The sequence below is a fragment of the Ovis canadensis genome, chromosome 1 (assembly GCF_042477335.2).
Source record: "Ovis canadensis isolate MfBH-ARS-UI-01 breed Bighorn chromosome 1, ARS-UI_OviCan_v2, whole genome shotgun sequence".
NCBI lineage: Eukaryota > Metazoa > Chordata > Mammalia > Artiodactyla > Bovidae > Ovis > Ovis canadensis.
In genome coordinates, this window is record NC_091245.1 from 18,107,819 (window position 1) to 18,133,817 (window position 25,999).

Genomic DNA, 25,999 nt, shown 5'->3' on the forward strand with positions numbered 1-25,999 from the left:
TAAACTAGCTCGACCTGGGAGCTGGCACCTGAGTGATCCAATGCATGACAGTCACGGTGAGCTCAGCTATGACTGGCGCAGGGCTGCAGCCAGAGAATGACCGTAGTGCTGATGACTATCACGTATTGATAAGTTGCATTTTCACTTATTTCAAAATATTTTAAAATTTTGCTCAAGATTTCTTGTTTGACCCATGTGTTGTTTAGAAGTGTTGTTTAATATCCAAGTAGTTTGGGATTTTCCAGCTACCTTTCTGTTATTGGTTGCTAGTTTAATCCCATTGTTGCCTGAGAGTGGATCTTATTTGACTTTTATTGCTTTAAATTTGTGATGGTATGTTTCACGGGGGCAGGGTGTGGACTATATTGGTGAATGCTCCGTGTGAGTTTTGGGAGGATGTGCATTCTACTCTCGTTGGATGAAGCCGTTGATAGATATCAATTATATTCAGCTGACTGATGATGTTTTGTAGTTCAGTTTTGTCCTTCCTGGTTCTCTGCGTACTGGATGCATCCATTTCTGATGGAGGGGTGATGAGTCATCATTTGTAATAGTGGAGTTATCTATTTCTCTTTGCAGTTCTTTCAGTTTTTGCCTCCTGCATTTTGATGCCCCTGTTGTTAAGTATGTACACATGAAAGATTATTATGTTTTCCTGGAGAATGGACTCCTTTATCACAATGTAATGCCCCTCTTCATCCCTGATAACTTTTCTTGCTCTAAAATCACCTCTGGCTGAAATCAATATAACTGCTCAAGCTTGCTTTTGATTAGTGTGAGCATGGAATATCTTTCTCTAACCTTTTAATTTATACATATCTTTATACTTAAAGTGGGTTTCTTGAAGGCAGCGTGTAGTTGGGTCTTCTTTTTTGATCTACTCTCACAGTCTCTTTCAACTGATATATTTAGACTTTTAATATTAAGGTTATTATTGATATAGTTGGATGAATATCTACCATATTTGTTACTTTTATTTATTTCCTGTCTTTTGTTCCTATTTTTGTCTTCCACTCTTTTTCTGCCTTTTCCTTTCTTAGCATATCAATTATAATTTTTTAAAATATTCTTAGTGGTTGCCCTAGAGCTTGCAATATACATTTACAATTAATCCAAGACTGCTTCACATAACACTTTACAGTACTGCAAGTACCTTATAACAGCAAATATTCCTAATTCTTCCTTACCATCCCTTGTATCATTGCTGTCATTCATTTCATCTATACATGTTATTATCATCAAATACATTGTTACTGTTTTTATTTTGAAACTGTTACCTGTTAAGATCAATTAAAAAGAGATAAATTTAAATTTAATTAAATTTTCACTTATTCCTTCTCTGATACTCTTCCTTTTTTAATGCAGGTCCAAATTTCTAACCTGTATCGTTTTCCTTTTCTCTGAAGTTCTTTTAACATTTTTTGCAGGACAGGTCTACTGGCAACAAAGACTATCAGTGTTTGTTTATCTAAGAAAGTCATTATTTCTCCTTTGCTTTGAAGGAAATTTCACAGGATACAGATTCTAGTGTGTGGGTTTTTCCCCCCAGCCCTCTGTTTCACCTCATTCTCTTCTTCCTTGTCTGGTTTCTGGGGAGAATTTGGATGTAATTCTTATCTTTGCTTCCCTGCAGATAGGGTGTTGTTTTCCTTTGGCTTCTTTCAAGACTTTTTCCTTTATTTTTGATTTTCTGTAGTTTGAATACAATAGGTGCAGGGATTTGGGGGTGGGGGCAGGGGGCGGGGTTGGGGGGCGAGTTATTGGGCTTGGTGTTCTCTGAGCTTTCTGGATCTGTGGCTTGGTGTCTGACATTAATCTGGGAAAACTCTCAATCCTTAGTCCTTCTATTACTGCTTCTTTTTCTCTCTCTCCTTCTCCCTCAGGTATTCCTAGTACATGCACGTTATACTTTTTGTCGTTGTCTCTGAGTTAGCTAGTTAGTTCAGTCGCTCAGTTGTGTCTGACTCTTTGCGTTCTTGGCTGTTCTGCCCATTTTCTCCCAGTCCCTTTTCATTTTGCCTTTCAGTCTTTAAAGTTTCTATGGAAATATTCTCAGGCTCAGAGATTCTTTCCTCAGCTATGCCGAGCCAGCTAATGAGCTCATCAAAGGCGTTCTTCATTTTCGTTATAGTGGTTTTGATTCTAGCATTGCTTCTTTGGTTCTTAGGAATTCCAACTCTGCATATATTGCACATCTGTTTTGTTTTGTTTTTTTGGCCACACTGTGGCTTTCAGGATCTCAGTTCCTAACCAGGGATTGAACCTGGGCCATGGCAGTGAAAGGGCCAAATCTTAACCACTAGGTCACCAGGGAACTCCAGTAAGTACTTTTTAGATATGATCTCATTTAATCTTTACCTCAACACTGTGAAGTAATACCATTATTTGATTCTGTAGAAGCCGTTATTGTGGTTTAGCAAGAGTACGTGACTCCCTTAAGTTCACATCATTAGAAAGTAGGATTTGAACTTGGGTATGTCTGATTACAAAGCCAGTATGTATCCGGTCATACTTCCCCCCATGTCATCTTCCATAACTAAGCAGATTCCAGATGGGGCTTCAGGACCAGAGGCAGACACAAGTCAGAACTGGACACAGGAGCCCAAGCCAAAATGAAGTGGGAGACCCAGAGGCTAAGAAAGTTCTCAGGGCTCTTTCCTAGCAGGGAAGACATCAGGTCTCTAGAAGCAAGTGCTAAACCCCAATTCTGTCCCTTCCAGCTCTGGGACCTTAGGGGAGTCACTTTACCCCCTCCAGCCTCACATTCTTACTAAGCAGCCCTGGATCAGGAAAATGGCAGCTGCTCTAAAAAGGAAGTTCTTCCTGTTGTTGCTAGGTAGTAGTTAATGTTGCCAGCTGGGAGGCTGCAGGTGCCAATCCTTTCCTGCCCTGGCCAGGTGAGGCCAGCAACCAGAGAAGAGGTCAGAGTTGCCAGAGACTACGGTTGGGATGGTGAGAGGGAGGGAAGGCCCTGGAGTTCTCAGTGAGGAATCGTTCTGTTGACAGAGTACAATGAGATACCCCAGCTCGACGTCCCATGGGGCGTGCTGGTTACCTCCTCTCTCTGGCTAACTGCTCTGGTTGGCCTCCAGGGCCCAAGAGCTGGCGAGCATAGTAGGATTAGCCCTTCCCTGGGGCCAGCTGTCTCACCTGGTGTAAGGAAGGAAAAACCTCCTAGATCCGGCTCAGAGCTGACCCTGACCGATTCCAGGGCCAACTCTGATGACAGGAATTTCCGCTTCTGGTTAAGATGGAGTAACAGAGACTAGATTTATCCTCCCATCTGAAATAACAACAACAAAACACACACAAAAAGGGACACTCAAGACACTGCCCATCAGGTGATGACAAACAGTGATCACAGAGAATGGAAGAAAAATAAGGTGAGTTCTTTGACTGACTCGACATTCTGCTTGGAGAAAGTTCCCAAGCCACGACACACGTATGGTCTAATTCAGGCAGAGCCTGGCAGTCTCTTCAATTAAGGAGACATAGCTGGGAATCTGGGGGAAGCCAAAGAGGCTAGAGTTTGTAAGAAGAGCGATGCAGAGTAGGAGCTCTGGAAATCTGCAGAGGGTACCCCTCCACTGTTCAACTGAGTGTTAATCAACTAGATACTGCCTGAGGCTGGGGAGAGAACCACCTACAAGGATAAGAGGGAATAGTGCTCAGAGCTCACACAAGCCTGGGAAATAGCGCCTGTTCCTCGTAGCCTGATAGCCTGAGTGGAAAGTCTCATAATTCTAAGGACATCCATTTTAGAGTACTAAGAAGGGTCTTGGCTAAGTACTGGGGACAAAGTAATCCTAACAAAACACATTTCTGGTCCCACCTAACAAAAAGATCAAACTATTTCCAAGTAACATAATTACTTCCAAGAACCAAACTTAAGATTATTTCTAGAAATAAAAAAATACACAGAATCCCAAAAGGTAAAAGTCTAGCATCCAGTCAATAATTACTAGGCATGCAAAGAAGCAGGAAAACACCACCCATAAGGAACAGATGATCAATCGATTGGTACTGACCCAGAATGACAACGACGGCAGAATTAATAGAGAATAACACCAAAGTAGCTATTACAGGTGTATTTCATGTGTTTAACCAGAAGAAAGGTTAACTATGTAGAGACATGCATCAACTTAAAAAAACAAAAACAAAAAGGTAGCACTTCTAATTTTAAATGAAGCAATTTTTAATTTTAAAAAAGATCCAAATAAAACTTCTATAGATAGAAACTACAATGTCAGAGATGTAAAATACACTGGAAGGAAATAATGGCAGATTAGTCACTGCAGAAGAGCAGATTGGTAAACTTGAAGACATAGTTATAGAAACTAGGCAAAATGAGACGCAGAGAAGAAATACTTAAAACCCAAGATTTTGGCGAACTGTGGGACAACTTCAGCAGGCAAATAGCTAGTTTAAATAAAGTTAGAAAAAAAGAAAGCAAATAATATCGAAGGGAAGAAGTACAACTGTTTATAGACAATAAGATTGCCTGTGTAAAAAATCCTATGAATCTACCAAAAAAAAAAAAAGCACTAAAACTAATAAGTGAGTTTAGCTAGAATGTAGGCTACAATATCAACATATGAAAATCAGTTATTTTTCTACATACTAGCAACAAGTAGTCTGAAATAGATATTTAAAAAATTGCAGTGGAATCAAAATATGAGAATATTTAGGTTAAGGTCTATACATTAAAAATGATAAAATATTGCTGAGATAAATTAGTACCATCCATTAAAAAATCGATAAATTTGACTTATCAAAATTAAAACTTACCACTCTTAGAGGGGCTTCCCTGGTGGCTCAGAGGTTAAAGCATCTGCCTGAAATGCGGGAGACCAGGGTTCGGTCCCTGGGTCAGGAAGTTCCCCTGGAGAAGGAAATGGCAACCCACTCCAGTATTCTTGCCTGGAGAATCCCATGGAGGAAAGAGGCTGGTGGGCTACAGTCCACGGGGTCGCAAAGAGTCGGACTCGACTGAGTGACTTCACTTTCACTCACTTTCATCACTCTTAGAAAGACACGGTTAAGCAAATGAAAAGATAACCCACAGACTGTGAGAACAAGACTGCATATCTGGCAAGAGACCTGTTTGCAGAATATATAAAGAACTCTCACAAATCAGCACCAAGAAAACAAAAGTTTAAAGACGGGCAAAGATTTGGACAGACGTTGCACCAAATAAAATATGTCATTGCTAATGAATATCTGAAAAGAAACTCAATATCGCAGTCACTAGGAAAATGCAAATTGAAGTACAATACGATACCACTACAGATCTTTTAGAATGGCTAGAATTTAAAAGACTGACCTATTTGCAGGGCAGGAATAAAGATGCAGACATAGAGAACAGAACTGCAGACGGGAGGCGGAGGGAGGAGAGGTTGGGACGAACTGAGAGCGTAGCTCTGACGTGTATATACTGCCTTGTATGAACACATAGCAAGTGGGAATCTCTTAAGAGCACAGGGAGCTCATATCGGTGCTCTGTGATGACCTAGAGGGGTGGGATGGAGGCGGCTGGATATTTGTATCTTCCCAAGAATGGGGGGGAACATATGTATACTTATAGCTGATCTACACTGTTGTTCAGCAGAAACTAATACAACATTGTAAGGCAATTATGCTCCAATTAAAAAATAAATTAAGGAAGACTGACCATACCAAGTGCCGGTGAAGATGCCGAGCAACTAGAACACTCTCTGTTGTTGGTGGGAGTGTAGAATGATTTAACCACTTTGGAAAAACAGTTTCTTTAAAAGTTAAAATTACACCTACCATATAATCCAGCCATTCTTCTTTCAGTTATTTGCTCAAGAGAAATGCAAGAACTTGTACATGAATATTCGTAACAACCCTGTTTGTAATAGCCCCAGACTGAAAACAATCCTTGTCACAAGGCCAAGGAAGAAGGGCTTGGCTTGTGGATTGTTTCGTGGAAGGTTTAAACAGGGGCCTTGTGGGATCAGTGACTCTTGGGTGGAAAGCATGACTGTGCATCTTAAGAAAATGGTGAATTGCGGCAAATTATTTCCCCAAGTGTCAGTGGCCCTCTCTGTGAAAGGGCTGGAGCATTTCCTGAGTTAGATCCTCTACCATTTGCCTCTCAGGGCCTCAGTGTCCTCATTTTAACATGGATCTGATGATAACAGTACCTACCTCACCTGTCTGCTGTGAGGGTTTAAGAGCCTAGCACACATGTAGAAGGATTGCAGCAGACTTTTCACCTAATCTGTCTCTGCATCGTCATCACCATGACCTTTCAAAGAATTCTTAGAAAGTTTAAACAAGGCTGCTGATGCCAACTGTCTGGCAGAGGCATTATTAGAGCCATCCTCCCTTGGTATCAGCAGCAGATTGGTTCCAGGACCCTTGTGGGTACCAAAACCAGAGGATGCTCAAGTCTCTTCAGTTCAGTTCAGTTCAATTGCTCAGTCATGTCCGGCTCTTTGTGACCCCATGACCTGCAGCACGCCAGGCCTCCCTGTCCATCACCAACTCCCAGAGTTCACTCAGACTCATGTCCATCGAGTCAGTGATGCCGTCCAGCCATCTCATCCTCTGTCGCCCCCTTCTCCTCCTGCCCCCAATCCCTCCCAGCATCAGAGTCTTTTCCAATGAGTCAACTCTTCGCATGAGGTGGCCAAAGTACTGGAGTTTCAGCCTTAGCATCATTCCTTCCAAAGAACACCAGGACTGATCTCCTTCAGAATGGACTGGTTGGATCTCCTTGCAGTTCAAGGGACTCTCAAGAGTCTTCTCCAACACCACAGTTCAAAAGCATCAATTCTTCGGTGCTCAGCTTTCTTCACAATCCAACTCTCACATCCATACATGACCACTGGAAAAACCATAGCCTTGACTAGACGGACCTTCTTTGTTGGCAAAGTAATGTCTCTGCTTTTGAATATGCTATCTAGGTTGGTCATAACTTTTCTTCCAAGGAGTAAGCGTCTTTTAATTTCATGGCTGCAATCACCATCTGCAGTGATTTTGGAGCCCCCCAAAATAAAGTCTGACACTGTTTCCACTGTTTCCCCATCTATTTCCTACTCAAGTCTCTTATGTATTATAAAATAGCATAGCGTTTGCAGATTACCTATTTGCACATCCTCCCGTATACTTTAAATCATCTCTGGATTACTTATAATGCCTAATACAATGTGAATGTATGTAAATAGTTGCCAGTGTATGACAAATCCAAGTTTTGCCTTTTGGACTTTTCTGGAGTTTTTATTTTCCAATATTTTTGATCCGTGGTTGGTTGAGCCGTGGATGCAGAGTCCGTGGACTGGAAGGCTAACTGTAATTACAGGGCACAAGGACAGATGCTGTGATATATAGGTCATGATGGTGCTGGGAGACTCAAGAAGATGACGAAATTTCTGGCTGGCTAGGGGATGGGGGTGGAAAGCTTGAGGTAGGAGGAAATGGTCTTCTCTGCGTCTCCAAGGACTAGTAGAAGTCCCCTGGGTAGAGAAGGGGGAAGGTAGAGAGGTGAACTTGAGTGAAAGCTTGAAAGCTTGGTGGTAAGAGAGCCTGAGCATGTCTGGGGCCCTCTTCTTTAGGCTGCGTGTCTTAGGTGAGAGGCGAAGCATGAATGTCTTGTCCTAGGTTTAAACTCATTCCAGTAGGAGGGAAGTTCCTGGACGTGTTTACACAGAAGAATTATCTGAGAGATTAAAACAAAAAACCATAAAAAAAACAGATTCCTGGTCCCAACAGGCAATATTCTGAGTGATAGGTTTCAGGTGGAACCCTGGAACCTATGCTGTTTAAAGCTTCCCAGGAGATTCTGATGCTCACTCAGGTATGGGAACTCCTGCTGTTAGGACAGCATGTCTCTGAGCAGGGAAAGGCCCTAGTGGAATACTGGATTTGAGCAGAGAGCTTGAGAAGATGGGAAGGAGGTGTAAGAGACCCCTGACCCTGATCCCCAGCCTCCCACCCCTCTCCAAAGAAACTTCACATTTACTGCCGGGAGCTTTCTTATAGAGATATTTACTTAACATTATAACTCAGCAATTCTACTCATACGTATTTCCCTAAGACATGTTAAAGCAATCTTGAGAGCTCTATTTGTAATAACTAAAACTTGGAGATAATCCTTGTGTTCACCAACTGACTGGATAAATTCATTGTGATATATCTGTTGTAACGGGGTACTTCTCAGCAATGAAGAAGGAGGAGCTGTTCATACCTGCAGTGACACAGATGGACCTCAAAACAAGCTGGATGAAAGAAGTCAGACCGAAAAAAACACACAAAAAACAGAGCACGTAAGGTGTGTGTTCGATTTATATGAAATTCTAGGAAATGCCAACTAATCTCCAGTGACAGAAAGCAGATGAGGGGTTCCCTGGGATCGGGGTGGTGGAGGGAAGAAAGGGCACTTTTGGAGGTGCCAGATAGGTTCATTATCTTGGTGGTGGTGGTGATGGTTTCAAGTGTGCATACATGTGTTAAAGCTGGCCAAATTGTATAATTTGAACCTGCTTTATTGTACGTCAATTATACCTCGATGACGCTGTTTAAAAAAATCTGATGGCAGTCCTGAGTAGTCACGGCTAGTCTGGTCTTTACACAGCATCCCTCACCCCATGTCTTCATCGTAACTGCAAGTGCACATTGGACGGTTACTATGAGGTACAAGGTACTGTGGCTAAACACTATACAGAATTTTTAAAATGTTGATTTATTTTTGATTTCTTTGCTGCACAGGCTTTCCTCTAGTTGCAGCGAGGGGGGCTACTCTTTGCGGTGGCGTCTCTTGTTGCAGAGCACAGACTCTAGGGCACGTGGGCTGCAGCATGTGGGATCTTCCTGGATCAGGGATCGAAGACACGTCTCCTGCATCGGCAGGTGGATTCTTTACCAGTGAGTCACCAGGGAAGCCCCTATATGGAATTTTTAATTTAATCCTCCCAATAGTCTTGTGAAGTGATGCTACTATCACTAACTCTGTTCTACGTAAAAGGAAACTGAAACTCAGAGCGGTTAAACTATTTCTGCAAGGACGTATCATCTGACTGAGTCCAAGCCCCAGCATTTATTTACTCCTAATCTAATTCAAAGTCTGTTCTGCTTGGTTCTTATATAATTATACCAACATTTGATATTTGTGCAAAACAAAATTTAAACATTTAAATTACTTTCAGTCAAGCAAAAGTGAAAGCCGCTCAGTCGTGTTGTGACCCCATGAACTATACGGTCCACGGAATTCTCCAGGCCAGAATACTGGAGTTGGTAGCTGTTCTCTTCTTAAGGGGAGCTTCCCAACCCAGGGACTGAACCCAGGTCTCTTGCCTTGCAGGTGGATTCTTTACCAGCTGAGCCACAATGGAAGCCCACTTTCAGTCAACCCCTGTGCAACTTTTACTAACCTCAGGTGGCTCTAGTGGTAAAGAACTCACCTGCCAATGCAGGAGATGGAAGAGATGTGGGTTTGATCCCTGGGTCAGGAAGATCTCCTGGAGAAGGGCATGAAAACCCACTCCAGTATTCTTGCCCAGAGAATCCCCATGGACAGAGGCTCTGTTCATGGGGTTCGCAAAGAGCTGGACACAACTGAAGCAACGTAGCACCCACACATAGGAGGCTTTTAGCAGAATGATGGTGGGTGGTGGGAAGATTTGTTGACTGACACTACAGAGATGAGTGCAGAAAGAGGGAGAGACCCTTCCTCATTCTTAGTGATATTATTTGAGTCACCTAAAGCCAACTAACAGATTTTTTTTAAAACCAGTTTTCATTCATTTATTTATGTGACTCATTTATACTTGGCACTATGTGTTGAGCACAGTTTTAGGAGCAACATCAATTAGATTTTCCATGAGCATAATCCTCAATTTAATCTTAACCTGACCCTTAGTCATAGATTAGAACTCTGATCCCTTTTCTAGTGACAAGCTTTTAGTGTCAAGAAACAAAGGACAAAGGGGGCATTTGTATAATAACAGTATGTAAGGTGCAGTAAGTGAAATCCCATGACTGTTGCAAAGACCCTATAGTATGGGCTTCTGGCGATCTACATGGAGGTGGGCCCCTAAAGATGAGGAATGCAGGCCCTCTCTCATTGAAGAACTTCCTGTCAGGTGGTAAATGTCCAAAATCTCAGTGAACAAAGAGATCCTTAGTTGATTTATTCCCTGGACAAAAGATCTATGATCCCCTCTATAGATCTTTAGTAAGTAATCTCCACTGGACAAATAACTATAACCAATACATATTTTACTGGAAAAAAACAGTAAACTTTTTCAAATGTACAATATAAGAGAACTACTTTCATATGTAAAAATTTTGATAAAGTGCTAAAAACACTTTCTTTTTCTTAGCTAAATTTCCCAAGTTGTCATTTTTCCTACCTCAGTATTATAAAGCTCCTCCTCCACTGCTGACCACAAGGCCAATCTGGAGAAGGTATTAAAAAGAAGCCTGTAGTTTTAAAAAACAGTTTTTATTTAGATAAAACTTATATAGATAAAAAGTCCCTAGTTTCAAGTATAAAATATGATGTCTTGACAAATGTGTGTGGTTGTGTAACCCTTCCACAATCAAGATATAGAAAAATGTTCCTGTGTCCCTTTGAAGTTACTTCTCTCTTCCTCTTCTCAGCCCCTGGCAACTACTAATCTATCACTGTAATTTTGAATTTCCTGGAACTTCTTATAAATGGAATTATACCATACGCATTCTTGTGTGGGTCTGGTTTCTTTAACCCAGCATAATGATTTTGAGATTCATTTATATTCGTGTGTATATTAGTAGTTTGTTTCTGTTCATTGCTGAGTAAATTTCAACGTATGGACGTAGTACAGATTGTTAAGCTATTTCCCACTTAATTGGCATTTAGGTTACTTTCAGTTTTGGGCTGTTAGGAGTAAAGTTACTATCAACATTCACTTGTAAGTCTAGGTAAATCCTTCTCTTGGTAAGTAGCTCTTGTGTAAATACCTAAAAACGGGAGTCCTGGGTTGTAATGTACGTGTATAGTTTATCTTTACTGGCAACTGCCAAAATGTTTTCCAAAGTTGTGTCATTTTATGTCTCCACCAGCAGTGTATGAGACTTCCAGTTGCTCCACATCCTTGCCAATGTTGGTATGGTCAAGTTTTAGAAAAGGTCAGTCATGCCAATGGATGTGTAATGGTATTTCATTGTGATCTAAGTTTGGATTTCTCTAATGACTCATATCTTTTTGTGTACTTCTCGGCCATTCATACAGCTTCTTTGGCAAGGTATTGTTCAAATCTTTCAGCCATTAAAAAATTGGTCGTCTTCTTACGTAAGAGTTCTTTGCCTATTTGTAAGAGTTCTTTGCATATTCTGGATAAAAGACCTTTATCAGAAATAAGTTTTGCAAATACTTTCACCCATCTGTGACTTGCCTTTTGCCTTTTTAATGGTGTCTTTCAAAGAGCCAAAGTTGGCTTTTTAGGTAAAGTTTAATTTATGCATTTAAAAAATTCTCTGGTTTCTGACTTTTGTGCCTTAAAACAAATCTTTCCTTTAGCTCAAGGTTTCTCAATTTCAATACTGTTGTTATTTTTGGGCCAGAAAATGTTTTGTTGTAGGAGGCTATCCTGTGTGTTGTAGAATGTTTAGCAGCGTTCCTGGCCTTTACCCATTAACTCAGTAGCATCGCCTGTCCAGTTGTGACAATTAAAAACGTCTCTAGACATTGCCAAGTGTCCCCCAGGGGGAAATTGCCCCAAGTTAAGAAACAGTTGCATAAACTAAGATAAAACATTTCCTACATTTCTCCTACATTTCCTACATTTCTTCTAGAATCCTACATTTCCTACATTCTCCTACATTTTTTCTAGAAACTTCATATGACTTATGTGACATATTTTGAGTTAATTTTTGCATTTGACGTGACGGTTGAGGTTCGTTTTGCTGAATGTGGATACTTAATTGTTTTAGCCCCATTTGTTGATAAGACTATCCTTTCCCCATTGAATTCTCTTGTTGTTTTTGTTCATCTGCTGAATCGTGTCTGACTCTTTGCAACTCCATGGACTGCAGCTGCCAGGCTCCTCTGTCCTCCACTATCTTCCAGAGTTTGCTCAGATTCATGTTCATTGAGTTGGTGATGCTATCTAACCATCTCATCCTCTGCTGCCCTCTTCTTCTTTTGTCTTCAGTCTTTCCCAGCATCAGGGTCTTTTCCAATGAGTGAGCTTTTTGTATCAAGTGGCCACAGTTTTGGAGCTTCAGCGTTAGTCCTTCCAAAGAATATTCAGGGCTGATCTCCTTTAGGATCAACTGGTTTGATTTCCTTGCTGTCCAAGGAGCTCTCAACAGTCTTCTCCAGCACCACAATTCAAAAGGATCGACTCTTTGGTGCTCAGCATTCTTCATGGTCCAGCTCTCCCATCTGTACATGACTACTGCAAAAACCGTAACTTTGACTATATGGATCTTTGTTGGCAAAGTGATGTCTCTGCTTTTTAATACACTGTCTAGGTTTGTCATAGCTTTTCTTCCAAGAAGCAAGTGTCTTTTAATTTCATGGCTACAGTCACCATCTGCAGTGGTTTTGGAGCCTTGGACCTTTTATAAAAACACAACATATTGACTACATATGTGTGGATTTATTTCTGGACTCTGTTTCAGTCCGTTGAGTTACATATCTATCCTTACATCCCATCAACGTCTATCCCTAGATCAAAGTGACCACTGTAGCTTTATATTAAGTCTTGAAATCAAGTAGCCTAATCCTCAAACTTTTCTTCCTTTACAAAATTCATTTGGTTATGTGAAGACCTTCCCATTTTCATATAAATTTGGCAATTAGCTTGTTAATTTCTATAAAAATATCCTGCTGGTGTTTTGATTGAGATTATGTTGAATCTATGGATCAATCTGAGAAGTGATGTCTTAACAATATTCTCTTCCCATCCATGAGCTTGCCTTATCTTTTCATTTAAAAATTTCTCTCAGCAATGTTTTATTGTTTCCAGTGTACTGATTATGGTCATTGTAAAAATACATTCACGGATTATTTGAGGTACCTCCCTTTCAGAGGTGGAGATGACTGTCCCTCTCCTGGAGAATGGGCTAGACTTAGACTTGCTCTAAGAGAAGAAAGCGGAAGTGACTGTGGAACTTTGGCGAGTAGGTCATAAAAAGCACTGTGGCTCTCTAACTGGGTTGCCCTTTCTCTCTTGGATTATTCATTCTGGAAGAAGCCATCTGTCATGTTGTGAGCAATCCTGTGGAGAGTTTCATGTGATGCAAAACTGAGGCTTCCTGCTAAAAGCCATATCAAGCCTTCAGATGACTGCAGCTCTGGCCAACATCTAGGTTGCAACCTCCTGAGAGACCCTTAGCCAGAATCATCCAGCAGCTAAACTGATCTCTGGAAATTGACATAGGAAAAGTTTAGTGTTTTAAACCACTGAGTTTGGAGTAGTTCGTTATATAGCAATAGATAACTGGTGGCATGTTGGTAAAGAATCCCCCTGCCAATTCAGGAGACACAAGAGATGAGGGTTTGATCCCTGGGCTGGGAAGATCCCCTGGAGTAGGAAATAGCAACTCACTCTAGTGTTCTTGCCTGGAAAATTCCATGTACAGAGGAGGCTGGAGGGCTACAGTCCATGGGGTCACAGAGTTGGACAGGACTGAGCACGCATGCGCACATGTCTTACTTCTGTCTTGATAAATGTATCACCTAGTCTTTAATGGTTTTTGATGTCATTTAAAAAGATGCTTTTAAAATTTCAGTTTTCAATTGCTTATTGGTAGTCGATAGTAGTATAATTGAATTTAGAACATTGATATTATATCCTGTTACCTTGCTGAACTTAGAAGTCTGTAGATTTGATAGGTTAAGAAAATAGCATGGATGGGAATTCCCTGATGGTCCAGTGGTTAGGACTCTGCACTTTCACTGCCAAGTTGTTCTTGTTCAGTTGCTTAGTTGTGTCTGACTCTTTGTGACCCCATGGACTGCACCATGTCAGGCTTCCCTGCCCTTCACTATCTCCTGGAGTTGGCTCAAGCTCATATCCATTGAGTTGATGATGCCGTCCAATCATCTCATCCTCTGTTGCTCCCTTCTCCTCCTGCTTTCAATCTTTCCCAGCATCAGGGTCTTTTCCAGTGAGTCAGCTTTTCACATCAGGTGGCCAGAGTGGAGCTTCACCTTTAGCATCAGTACTTCCAATAAATATTCAGCATTGATTTCCTTTAGGATTGACTGATTTGATCTTCCTGCTGTCCAAGGGACTCTTGAGAGTCTTCTCCAGCAATAAATTTCAAAAGCATCAATTCTTCAGCACTCAGCTTTCTTTAAGGTACAACTCTCACATCTGTACATGACTACTGGAAAAACCATAGCTTTGACTATACTATACTGTATTATACTCACTGCCGAGTGCCCAGGTTCATTCCTTGGATGGAGAACTAAGAACCAACAAGCTGAGTGGCTCAACCAAAGAAAGAAGAAAAACAAGCTAGCATGGTAGTCCTTAGTTCCTGGTTGGTGAGCATTTTTTCCTCCTTGCCTGCAGAGCATTTTTAATAAATTTTGAGTGCTTACTAATTCTAAGTCTGGGGCCTTTCCCTGCAAATGCTTTAGGACATGTTAGGACCTCCAGCAGTGGGACTGCATAGACTTCTATAGCTCAACATTAACACTACTTGACTACCATCCTAGGCTGCCTCACCTCATTCTGCTAGCTACTGCTGCTATGTCGCTTCAGTTGTGTCCGACTCTGTGCGACCCCATAGATGGCAGCCCACTAGGCTCCTCTGTCCCTGAGATTCTCGAGGCAAGAATACTGGAGTGGGTTGCCATTTCCTTCTCCAGTGCATGAGAGTGAAAAGTGAAAGTGAAGTCGCTCAGTCGTGTCAGACCCTTAGCGACTCCATGGACTGCAGCCTATCAGGCTCCTCTGTCCATGGGATTTTCCAGGCAAAGGTACTGGAGTGGGGTGCCATTGCCTTCTCCAGCTAGCTACTAACTCACTTCTTTTAATTTTTCTTTTCAGTCACTGGCTTGATCAGGCTTGGATCTCTGCTCTTCTCCATATTGTGAACTTCTTCGTCTCTATTTTCTTATTATGTTTTCCAGTCAAGTGTGAAAATGCGGTGGCCTATCTCATCTTTTCCCTCCAGGTCATTGATTGCCAGGCAGGTCCCCCTTTCTTCCAGTTGATTCTTCAGGTTGATTCTGTCCACAAGAGACAAAGTTCCATGATCTAAATGTACCCACTTGGGCTGGGGGGTTGGAGACAGAGCAGTCTCCCTGGAAAAGGGTGTGACTGGGTTGGCCTGTGATGGACTCTTCTCATGCAGACCTCCAACCCCATGCCTTGAATCCCTGTGTGACACTGCTTCTCATCCAATCCATGAAAGAAGCCAAACCTCATTCATAGACTCGAACACATTTATTCTCAGCACTGGTTATCTTCCTCCCCCCTCCCAAGCCCTCCTACCCCTTTCTCTGCTCCTTCATGTACCCAGAAAAGTCATGCAGTTTATCTGGCAGGTGAGAAAATTGTGGTCTGCAGAGCTCAGGTGACTTGCTCAAGTTCATAGAGAGGTCTAAATTTAAATATAGACCTCCTGATTTTCCCAAGTTGGTATATTTTCCCTATTAACCTGTACTTGACCCCAGGAGGCAAAACACCTCCCATTCCCACTGGGGTCTAATGGGGCAGAGAGACTGGTGCTGAGTCCAGCAGAGGCAGGTGGCAGTTATGACTCTGCTTAGGTTGTGGGTGGCAGGTGTCTCATCCCACTTAGGACTGGGCTTTATGGCTTAATGTGCAAGTGCCTGGGGGTCCAAGTCCAGATGTGGCTAGGAGGTGAGAGGTACAGAGGCAGGAGACTGGCTAAGTTGGAGCTAGAACCAATAAACCTATTCTAGTAGTAGCAGCAGTAACCTGTGGCTGCTGTAAGCGATTATCATAAGCTGGGTAGCTTGAAACAACAGAAATGTGCTCTCACAGTTTTGGAGACTAGAAGTCTGAAAGCAAGGTGTCAACAGGCTCCACTGCCACTGTGGCCACCCCCCATCCCCACCCCCACCCACTTCCTCACCCCAGATTCTGGGGAAGAATCTGCTCCTACCCTCTGGTTGCTGCAGGTGTTCCTTGCCTTGGCTCTTGGGGAGCTGCAGCCTGCTGGGGTGATGACACACACTAGTGACAATCCACAAGAATTCCTAGCCTGGGCAGGCTGAGGATTTTCCACCCAAATGCACTCATGGCCTCGGACATTCATTCATTTATCCACTGAATGCATCCACTCATTTGTTTTTTCATTCAGAAACCAGAGAGAAAAAAAAAAAAAAAAAGAAACCAGAGAGTATTGAGGACATCTGCATTCCCAACCCTGGCTTCCCTCCCTTTCTGAACACCAGTCCTGAGCCCTCGGCACCTGGACTGCAGTCCCGTGCCTGCCTGTGTGTACGTGACTGTTACTCCTGGTCTAGATACCTGCAGGGCAGGGGCCTGGTCTCACTCCTCTCTAGTTGACAAAGGGGAGACTGTACGGGGCTAGTTGGCGCCTTGCTCAGTTTCTGTCTGCTGCTCCCAGGGTTCCTCCTCCAGGAATAGGGGCTCTAGGCCAGCTTGCAGGGGTGGGGGTGGAGATGCGTGTGAGCACAAGAGCGGTCTGATGATCAACTCCAGAGCAGAAGGGCAGAACTGGAGGGGCCCCAATCACGGGGAACAGCTGGCTTCCCCCACTGTAGTGATTAGAAAGCTGAGGCAGCCACTCCCTCCCCGCCCCTCCAACTGGCAGGGGCCCTAGTCTCTTGGCTCCCTGCTCTCCCGTGGCCTGCACACCTATCTTGGGTGGTCCCCTGGCCTGCTTTGATGAGGAATGCGAAGTCCCTCTGCACTGGGCTGGTCTGAGGGTGTGGTGGGGGAGGGCAGCCGCTCCCATCCAGAGGACTTTCCCTCTTTTGATTTCCAACAAGCCTGGCCCAATTCTCCTCCCCCACCTGTTCCAGAATTGCCCAGCACGGAGGAACAAAGTGCTGCGAGGTGAGGGGCGGGGAAGTGAATAGGAAGGATAATCCCAAAGTATCAGTTAGGGTTCATTCTGCAGCCCTCCCTGACTGGCAGAATCTGTTGAGTGGCTCGTGGGGAGCCGGAACCCACACGTGCATGTATGAAATCATGGGAACGCGGGGTCTGTGGAACAACACACCGGCGCATCCGCGTGCGTGGTTATCTGCGTATTTGCGGGATTGTGAGTCCCCACGAGGGCATCCACTGGGCATGGGTACGTGCAGAAGTGGAGCTAAGGATGGCTAGAGAAGACTTTGGTCTCCCTCTAACCTCTATCGGCGCCTCTCGCTTCTTTTGATGTGGACTGGACAACCTTGGGTAAAGAGCCGCTTAAAGACAGGCCTATCCAGGTTGACTCCTAGATAAGACAGTCCGGAGCGCAGACTTGTGTACCTGAGGGTTCTTGTACGTCAAATGCTCCCTTAGAGGGCCTGGGGCACAGTCCCCGGCCTCAGACCGGGGGTAGGAGGGAGGTCAGCCCAAGTGCAAAGGGGACCCTGGCCTCTCTTCTCTCCGGCAAAACACCGGATGGAACTTTGTGTAAGTCCCCTTGCCCCCAATCCCTGTGGAACTGGGGCAGCCCCTTCCTTTGTCTGGGCCCTAGACTTCCAGGCGGCCACACAGCGACCCCGCCTCCTTCTCGGGCCGAAGGGAGGGGAAGCTGCGGGTGGAGGAGACCGCCCTGGCAATGACAGGGTGCCCTTGGGCCCCAGCCCACCCCACCCCCGCTTCGTTTCTTGGGGCACACCCCCCAACCCTGGAGGGAATGGAGGCGGCGGCGGCGCGGCAGGTAGCGGGGAGGCCACGCCCCTCTGCACTCTTCCTTTGTACCTGCCGGGACCAGCAGCCGCCGAGCTACGAGCGCTACGTGCTGCAGCCCGCCGGGGCGGGGCGGGGGGTGCCGGGCCCCCTCCACCTCCCCTTCCTCACCCCACCTCCTCCACCTCGCCGGCTTGGGGCCTCCAGGGCGTCTCTGGGTACCAGCTGTATTCCGTTCCTCGCCCGCACACCACTCTCGTGGAGCTCGCAGACCATCACCTGAGCCAGGCTTTGCCGGCCAGTCGGGGTTCCAGCGACCCTTCTGCACGCGGTGCCCGCCTCGTCTCCCTCTCCCAGCGCTTAGCCAACTCGCACCCCCCAGGCCCGGCTCCAACGCTGCTTCCGGGAAGCCCGCTCAGACTCTTCAGTGTTAGTCACTGTCCTCGGGGAGCCCCTAGAGCCCTGATCCCTCCAGTCGAGGCTCGCCTGCTCTCAAGATCCAGGGTGGGGCCCAGAGCATTGCCCCGCACAGGCCTGACCGCTGTCCCCACAAGTGTCTTCCCGAGGGAGTGAGGGAGAGAAGCTGGAGGCGGGCAGGAAGGAGAATCGAGGTTTCCCAAGCCCAGCGTGGGCCCGTCCATGGCCAGAGCTGAGGTCCGAGCTTCCCTATCAGCCCTGACCACTGACCCTGGGGCCTCCTCGGTACCCCCATTTACACGACATGCTCAACCATGCCTCTGGTCTCCCAGTCTTTGCTCAAGCTGTTCCTTCTGTCTCCCTCAGCCACAAGTGCAAATCCGACCCTTCCAAGACCCATCTCTCCAGCAGAAGTAGTACCTGATCCCTGGGGCTTTGTCATAGGCGCACCCGACTAGTGTGCCTGGTGCTGTGCCCAGCATGTGGAATTTCCCCCTCCTGGTGACCCTGCAAGAGAGAGCGAGGGAACAGCCTGCAAGTGGCTGACCTGGGGTTTGAGCTTCGCGCTGGAAAGACATCATACACCAAACAACACGCCAAACATGCTTTCTACAACCCTGCACTGTTGCCTGGCACCCCCAGGCCTTCCTCTGGGGACAACTGTTTCTCTGAACCACTCCCCAGGTCACCACCTTCCCCCCCATTTCAGACCTAAGCCGGGCAGGGCTGGGATGCTTGCTCTAGCACTAGGTCAGTCTGGGTCCCTTGTGGTTTGGGGCCTTCTTGAGGAATTTCAGGGGTGAATGTGTAGGGTGTGGTGAGAGGGAGGTGGGAGCCGCAGGAATGTGGGGTTGAGGGGGGAGGGGGAGGCAGCAAAAGGTGGTGGAGTTGCTTTCCCAGAGCCCTGGGAAAAGCATGGGCTAGTCTGAATGACAAAGATTCCCCGGGGCTGGGGGGTGGGGCAGAGGAAAGCTCACTCTGAGGGTGGGAATGTGGGGAGAGGAGGGTCAGTAGGGCGGGGAGGAAGCTGCTCTTGGGGCCTCATCTGCAGCAGCCCTTTCAAGTCCTGCTAAACTCGTAACAATGAAAGGAACTGACCTGGGACACCAGAAGCAAAGGATGATTAACGTAATTTGCCGAGGAAATACAAAAACCTTATGAAAATGTTAGAAATCCCAAAGTACAAATGAAAAGGATTCCGGCTTTTCTTACCTATAGAATTGGTCAAGATAAAAAAAATAATGAAAACACCAGATGTCGGTAAAGCGTGGGGAAGTCAGTGCCTTTTTCTCTACTGAGGAAGTAAACTGTACTGTGTTTCTTCAGGAATTTTTGCACTTTTTTTTTTGTATGTGTGGGTCTGCACGAAAGCTTTTTAAAAGGGTTATGCTTTGATTTAACCATTCTACTAGCAGGATGTACCTTAAAATTAAAGATTTTTCATCCCAATCTTATTTATAACAGGGAAAAATGGGAAATTCAATGTTCAGTGACAGAGAATTGGGTAAATAGATACTACATTCATAGGTGGAAGGTTGCACAGAAATTAAATATCATGCTCTTGAAGGACATTAAAGATATGAGGAAACACTGGAGATGGGAGGTTATAAAACAGCATGACTCCAGTTTTATCCAATGTCTACATAAATATGCACAATATCTGTTTTTTTGGATGTGGACCATTTTAATGGTCTTTATTAAAATTGTTACAATACAGATTTTTCTTTTATGTTTTGGATTTTGGGCTGTAAGATGTGGGATCTTAGCTCCCTGATCAGGAATTGAACCTGTACCCCTGCATGGGAAGGCGAAGGCTTAACCACTGTACCACCAGGGAAGTCCCAGTATCTACTGTTGTTAGTGCTCAACCCTGTGCTAAGAATTTCACTCAGTCTCTCAGTGAAGCACCATGCAACTTTGCAAGGGAGATTCTAATAACTGCAAGGGGAGAAAAAAAAAAACAGATTAAAAGGAAATTCTCTAAAATGTCAACAGTGAAAGAAGAGGGCGTGCAGTTCTCCATTCAGCTCCTGCACACCTGTCCCAAGAATTCACTTCCAAAGAGGGCATGGGTCTTTAATTTTCTTCTTTATACTGTCTCATCCTTTCCAAATTTTCTTCAATAAAAATATAAGAATAATAAAAACATTGGAAATTTTAAAATCACAAAGATCATGTGTTCAAAAACACCTTCAGGATCTCTTCTTTTGGGGACGGGTAGCGGTTTTTGTGTTCATTTACTGGAGCTGCTGTAACAAACATTGCCAACAGTGGCTTTAAAAAACGAACACACCAAATTTGTTGTTCCACAGTCCTGGAGGCCAGAAGTCTGAAATCAGGGTGTTGGCTGGCTTGATTCCTTCTCAGAGTTGTGAGGGCAGGATGGGTTCCAGGTCTGTCTCTTGGTTTCTGGTAGCTTCTGGTGTTCTTTGTCTAGCATCTCCCTGTATGACTTTACATCATCTTCTCTCCGGCAATGTCTGTCTCTGTCCAGATGCCCTGTTTTTATAAGGACACCAGTCAAATTGAATTAGGGCCCAACCCAATGACCGCATTAAAGTTGGTCACCTCTATAAAGACACTGCCTCCAAATAAGGCCACAGTTTAAGGTGCAAGGGGTTAGGACTTGAACACATGAATTTGGGGATGGGGGGACACAGTTCAACCTGTAACCCTTGAACTGGTGTGTTCCCTCTGAGATCAGTGTGGCTGGGAGGTGGGGGTAGGGGAGACTGTCCCTAGGAGGAAGAGTCTATGCTATTGGACATTCTGGGTCCCACTGAACTTGCCCTGTTGTGCGACCTTGGAAGGGTTATCATTGGGTTTCACTTTGCTCCCTTGTAGACTGTGGCTGGTATTTTCTTACTTGACAGGGCCGTTGTGAATGGAGTGATAGATGAGAAGTGGCTTCCATGGGGCCTAGCACATGGTCTTTCCAGGAAATGTCCTCTTTCTCCCTTCTCAGTGGAGGTAGCTGGGTGAGCATGGGCCCAGAGACAGCCAGGGGGCTTGGTTCAAGTTCTAGTCCTTTCACTCACTAGCTGTGTGATCCCCGTGAACCTCAGTATCCTCATTTGTGAGATGGAAAAAACATCTATTCCCATTGACTTATTATACTTTACTGATTCTGGGACTTGAGAACATCTTAGCAGGAGATGAATGAAGATGGGTGAAGATGAGGTTGAGAAGGCCAGTGCAGGGGAAGATGTCATGGACAGCATGGCAACAGGAAACATCAACTGGTTGGGTCCCAGTTAGATGTCATCTCCTTTAGGAGGTTTTCACTGAACCTCCACTCTATCCAGGCTCACACAGTCCCCTCAGCTACCCTCTCTCATGGTGTTATAACTGCCTCTCTAGAACTAGAGAAGCCTCCTTGAAGGAAGAGACCATCACCAATCATACCTGTTCAAGTAGCAAATCTGAATGAAAATGGTGAAAGCCAGTGCTGTCAGTATTACAGAGATCCATGCACTACGTGGCAGTGATGTAATCAACACCATCTTTCTAGAGAACTATTTGGCCATGCCTATTAAAAGCCACACACAAGTATAAACTTTGGCCAATAAAAGCAGTTTGCAGAATGTATTCCAAATGAATAATGGAAAGGGAAAGAAACTCTTATTTGTAAAGATGTTTTGAGCTGACTATGCATCATGGGGAGGAGTGGCAATAATGGAATAATGACTAAGTAAACGGCAAACTCTGGTGGATTGGTGGACGCTGTGGCCATCAGCACGGTCCAGCAAATCGTGACTGAGCACCAGCATGTGTCAGCCCCTGAAGCCTCCCCGGGCCACCTGGGAATCTCCGTCTCATCTGATGGGTAGACAGGCAGGGAAACAATTTTGTATAAGGTGATATGTGTGATGAGGGGAGTGGGGGAAAGTGCACATGGGAGGGTGAACCCCACGGGATGGAGGGGCAGGAGAGCTTCTTAGCAGAGCAGATACCTGAGCTGGCTTTGGCAGATGGTGCTGGGAAGGAGGACTTTCCAGGCAGTACAAATTTAACCTAGACAAAGGTGAGGAGCATTTGAAAAACATCAGATTGTAGGTGTGACTGGAGGGTGGAATATGCTCAGATTCTCCAGTCATTGAGGCTGGAGAATCTGGCAGGGGCAAAATCATAAAGTGCTTTGAATACTAATTTGTGCTTTACCCAGCAGAGGTGGGAAGTGAGCAGAGCTCTTTAAATGCCTGAGCAAGAACATCATCTTTATGGTTCTTGAAGCTTGGGCTGAAGCAGTTTGAAGGATGGACTGGGGAGGCCAAGAGGCAGGGAGATCAGGTGGGAGCCTGTGGTAGGTGGTAGGGTTAAGGCAAGCCAGGGCGACAAGACCTGGGGAGAGAGAGAGCAGGTAGGCTCACGAGATATTTAGGAGGCAGAAGACACCGCACTTGGTGATTGGTTGGATGTTACAGAGAGGCAGATTTGTGGCTGGTGGTGCTAACTGCCAAGTAGGGAATATAGAAGGAGGAGTCAGTTTAGAGGGAAAAAGGTAGGTCCAGTTTTAGATCTATAAAGGGTTGGAGGAAGAAGAGGTATGCTGGAAAGTCCCTTGAGAAAGATCCAAGAGGTAGGAAACTAGGAAGATCAGCCCAGGGAGGAGGGTGGAAGAAGGAGAGTACAGGCAAGTACATAAGATGGTGCCCACTTCTGGGCAGGCCTCAAGGATGTCTCTTCCTATGTGCAGGTGGAGACTCCCCCAGACCCTCTCTGGGCCCCCTGCCTCCTCACCCAGGACCTCTGTGTGTCCTTTGGTAACCCCAAGTACCTGTATGTCCTTCAGTAACCCCAAGGGCTTTCTGAGTCTTGGTTTCTTTCTCCACCCAAGGGGCATCATAATTCTGCCTGCCATCCAGCGGTAGACAGAGCTTCAGAAGAGAAAAAGCAGGAGAAAGTGCTTCATCAACCACCCCACCATCATCTCTGACTCAGTCCCTTTATGTTTTAGGCTCTTCCAGAGGCTCAGTGGTTATGTTTTCTCTTGTCTCTGTAGCTCCTTGGCTCAGCTTTTTTCTCCTCCAGCGATATGTCTGTTCTGACTTGTTCTATGACTGCTCTTGGTCTGTGATTGACCTATCTCTGGATTTACTGAGTCATCCACATTAGCCCTGATGTGTTGAAGGTGACCCTGCTCTGGGGCCTGCTCCTTGCTCTCCTCCTCCTCCTCTCTCTTTCCTGCATCTTTTTTTTTTTTTTTAACATTTTTTAATCTTTTTTATTTTTTGCTGTTCTTTCCTGCTGCTCATGGGCTTTCTCTAGCTGGGGCGAGCTTTCTGTTGTGGTGCGTGGGCTTCTCATTGAGGTGACTTCTCTTGTTGCGGAGCTTGGATTCTAGGGAGCCCAGGCTTCAGGAGTTGTAGCACCCGGGCTCAGAAGTTGAGGCTCACAGGCTCTAGAGCGCTGGATTAGTATTTGCGGCACGTGGGCATAGTCGTCCTGCGGCACGTGGGATGTGGGGTTTTCCTGGACCAGGGATCAAACCCATATCTCCTGCATTGGCAGTCGAATTCTTAACCACAAGACTGCCACGAATGCTCTCTTTCCTGGATCTTCAAGATCTTCCCTTTCTTAGTTACTCACCTGGCCCCCAAGAGACTCAAGTTTCTACAGTATTTTAAAATAGGAACAAAAATTCCTCTTCTACTTACTCCCCCTCCAGCTTCCTCTCTGTTCATCCTTCACCAAATCTCTGTCAATAATTATCTACATTTCTTTACCTCCCCACTGTCCTTTTTAAAAGAATTTTTTTCCTCTTCTCTCCATTTCCTCTTTGTCTCTTAATTCCTTGCAACCTGGCTTCCACTCCCACCCCTCTCCTGAAACTGCATAAAGATCACTGTGGAAGGTTGAATGCTGGCCCCTGACATGATATGTCCAACTTCCAACCTTTGGAGCCTGTGAACGTGAACATACTTGGAATAAAAAGGGTCTTTGCAGATACAGTTAAGTGAAGGCCCTCAAGAGGAGATCAGCCTGGATTTAGGGTGGGCCCTACATACAACAACAGGTATCTTTACAAGAGAAGGTCAAGGGGAGTTATGAGACTGGGACATAGACAGGAAGGCCATATGAGTGCAGAGACACAGAGTGGACTTTCACACCCAGAAACCAAGAAACACCAAGGATTGCCAGCTGCTGTAAGAAGCAAGGAGAAAGGCATGAGGGGATGGGCTCAGGCTTAGAAGGAGCCAACCTGGAAGACGACTTCATGTGTTAGACTTTGGCCTCTAGAGCTGTGAGACAGTACACTGCTGTTGTTTTAAGCTCCCTAGTTGTGGTGATTTATGACAGCAGTCCCAGAAACCAGTTCAGGACTTCCCAGTGGTAAAGAATCCACCTGCCAGTGCAAAGGACACGGGTTCGATCTCTGGTCTGGGAAGATCGCACATCCCTCGGGGCAGCTAAGCCCACTCACTACAACAACTGAGCCCACTCTCTAAAGCCCCCCAACTGCAACTACTGAGCGCGTGCTTAGAGCCTGTGCTCTGAAGCAAGAGAAGCCTTCACAATGAGAAGCCATCACAATGAGAAGCCCGCTCACCACAAAGAGAGAGTAGCCCCCACCTGCCTCAGCTAGAGGAAGTCTTCACGCAACAGTGAAGATCCAGTGCAGGCAAAAGTTTTAAAGAAGGAAACTCAGTTCAGTAATAATAATAGCCCCCAACCTTATGGAGTGCCTATCCTGGGCCTGGCATGGTTCTCAGTGCCTTCGTGCATTGCTTCATTGACTTTCTCCTCCCAGTGAAGGAGATGTACAGTAATAAAAAGCAGTATTAACATGTAACCAGATACTGAGGCTTTGCCATGTCTCTGGCATTTAAAAATTGAACCTTCCACCTGAGGAGTATGTTTTATTACTTTTCTCTTTTATAGATGAAGAGCCTGCAGACCAAAAACTTAGGTAATTTGCCCAAGGTTACACAATAAGCGTGTAGTAGAGCCAAGATTGCAACCCTGATGATTCCTGTGGGTATTCTTAACCACTTTGCCCCTCTTCTCAGGCCACTGAGGGAGAAGGATCCAGGAAGGCTCAGGGGTAAACTGACCCAGAACTGGATTTTGTATAGTTGGAATGGTGTAAGGGCCAAGGGATTGGTGAGTTTGTGGAAAGATCTATGGGGCTGGCAGGGTCTGTGTGGCTTGGAGGAATGGAGAGACAGGGAAGAGGAGATTGGAGATCTTGATAACCTCATACAGCAGATGCCTCTGAAGCAAGAGTGTGAGAAGCGTCTGTGGTCACCCTGGGGACACTGGAATTTAAGGTCCCTGAGCCTGTGCTCAAAATTCTCCAAGCCAGGCTTCAGCAATATGTGAACCGTGAACTCCCTGATGTTCAAGCTGGTTTTAGAAAAGGCAGAGGAACCAGAGATCAAATTGCCAACATCCACTGGATCATGGAAAAAGCAAGAGAGTTCCAGAAAAACATCTATTCCTGCTTTATTGACTATGCCAAAGCCTTTGACTGTGTGGATCACAATAAACTGTGGAAAATTCTGAAAGAGATGGGAATACCAGACTACCTGACCTGCCTCTTGAGAAACCTGTATGCAGGTCAGGAAGCAACAGTTAGAACTGGACATGGAACAACAGATTGGTTCCAAATAGGAAAAGGTGTACGTCAAGGCTGTATATTGTCACCCTGCTTATTTAACTTATATGCAGAGTACATAATGAGAAGCGCTGGACTGGAAGAAACACAAGCTGGAATCAAGATTGCCGGGAGAAATATCAATAACCTCAGATATGCAGATGACACCACCCTTATGGCAGAA